At 32.1% G+C, this 2,307-nt stretch overlaps 1 pseudogene; it reads left to right on the forward strand.

Annotated features, from left to right (window-relative positions):
• The first annotated feature begins 570 nt into the window (after positions 1-570).
• On the forward strand, positions 571-1,975 carry LOC130712510 (GDSL esterase/lipase At5g45910-like; annotated as a pseudogene).
• The last annotated feature ends 332 nt before the right edge of the window (positions 1,976-2,307 follow it).

The raw sequence follows: 2,307 nt of genomic DNA on the forward strand, positions 1-2,307 counted from the left end.
AAAAATATTGTTGCTCATATTTCTCTAATGAATTCTTTTTTTACAAAGGAAGTTTCAATTAAGCTACTTAAAAGTTTCCTAAAAAAACTACTTAAAAGTAAAAATGAGGGTTTTAAAAATACCTATGAAATCTATAATCAATCGCCCATCTGACAAACGTCCTGAAAGATGTTTGAAGTATGTCATGCCATAAGGGGTATCGTCAGGTAAAGGGTCATACGTCTTAAAAGCATTTTTTGTGTCACATACGGAGTCACCAAAGTTAAAAATAGCTTCGTTATGGAGAGGTTCGACATTCAAAAGAATGGTGTGTGTTATGATGGAGAGTAGAAAAATTTGATTATCATGTTGTTGGGTGATAGGAAATGTGTGTGATGGTGGATGCTTGGTTGCTTGATTATCATGTGTGTGATGATGTGATGTGTGTTATATAGAGGATTCAATTTTATTATTGCGAACGGTTCACCCTTTTAGTAGAGTCATCTATATAACACACATCACACCATCACACACATGATAATCAAGCAACCAAGCATCCACCATCACACACATTTCCTATCACCCAACAACATGATAATCAAGATTTTCCTACTTTCCATCATAACACACATCTTTCTTTTAAATGCCGACCCTTTCCCATACGAAGCTAGTTTTAGCTTTGGCGAGTGACACAGGAAATGCTGCTAAGACGTTTGGCCCCTTACCTGACGATACTCCTTATGACATGACTCACTTCGAACTTCCCTCCGGTTGTTCATCAGATGGGCGATTGCATTTAAGTAGTTTTTTTAGGAAAATAAGTAGCTTAAATAAAACTTTCTTTGTGAAAAAAAATTCATTGGAGAAATATGAGAAACAATATTTTTTATGTAAATTTAAATTATTATAAGAAATTCATGTATGTACGCAAATAAAAAATGTGTAATCTCATGATTTTTACGAGACATTACTGTTAATTTAAACAAATAAAAAATGTGTTATGTTACTACCTTAAGAATTTTTAGCATGTTAAACAAATATCTCTACTAGCATAATTTCATGATATAATAAAACATAATAATCACATATTTTATTGACAATTGTGCTCATTTTAATTGCAACTAAAGCATATGAGTTGCCATTTTTACCTGCCTATTTAAATCTCACTAGGACCAAGTCGCTAAGAAAGAAGTAAACTTTGCATTTGCTGGTGCAACTGCACTTGATGTTGAATATTACACAAAAAATATTGGACACCCTGTGCCAGAATCAAATTATTCACTAAGCGTTCAGCTTGGTTGGTTCAAGAAGTTGAAATTCTCACTTTGTGAAAGTAAAGAAGGTTGGTTTTACTATAACTCCTAGGATAATGTATTTTTCAAATACATGATGTTTTCTCTTTAGGACTAACAACTTGTACCTGTCACATTTTATGACATAGAGTGTGACATCTACTTCAAAAAATCATTGTTTATTGTTAGAGAGATCGATAGGAATGATATTTTTACTTTCATTAAAAATAAAAGTGTCACACAACTTCAAGAAATAGTACCGCCAATAGTTGAATCAATTACAAATACAACCGCGGTATGCTTTATTAAATTTAGTTACTAGAAATTCACTTGAATTTTACTATATATTTTCATTAGAAATATCACTTATAAAATCCTTTTTTCATGCTTTGTTTCTTTCCATTTGTTAGGCATTAATAGAAGAAGGAGCAGTGGAATTAGGTGTGCCAGGAAACTTCCAAATGAATCTAATGCTCTCCTTTTGATAGTACTTAGTAGGGGGACTATGATCAATTTGGGTGTTTGATAGCTTAGATACTTTGATCGAGTATTTTAATGAACAACTTAAACATGCTATAGAAACACTAAGGAAGAAGTTCCCTCAAGCTAACATAATATATCTTGATTACTACAATGATGTCAAACGTTTATTTCAAGCACCAGAACAATATGGTGTGTGCTGTATTTCTATTATCTTAATTTAACAGCGATTTCATGCGATTGCTAATTTTACTATGACTTATATTATTGTCAAATTCATGCAAATATGTAACCAATTTTTTTTTTATACAAATATGATAATCATTTTATATCATTGAACGGTGCAGTAACCAATCTGTGATCTAGAACGACTACAAACCATATGTGGCCTTCGAACCTTAGTCATGTCTGGCCCAAAATTACCCTGAAAAAAAAAGGGTAGCAAACTTTTTCCCATTAATACTATTCACACAGTTGCCACATTGCAACCCAAAACCCAGTATACGCAAATGAACATACTTTATTACAGATATGATGATAGCTTTATTGAAAATGA

The sequence above is a fragment of the Lotus japonicus genome, chromosome 4 (genome assembly GCF_012489685.1).
Source record: "Lotus japonicus ecotype B-129 chromosome 4, LjGifu_v1.2".
Lineage (NCBI taxonomy): Eukaryota > Viridiplantae > Streptophyta > Magnoliopsida > Fabales > Fabaceae > Lotus > Lotus japonicus.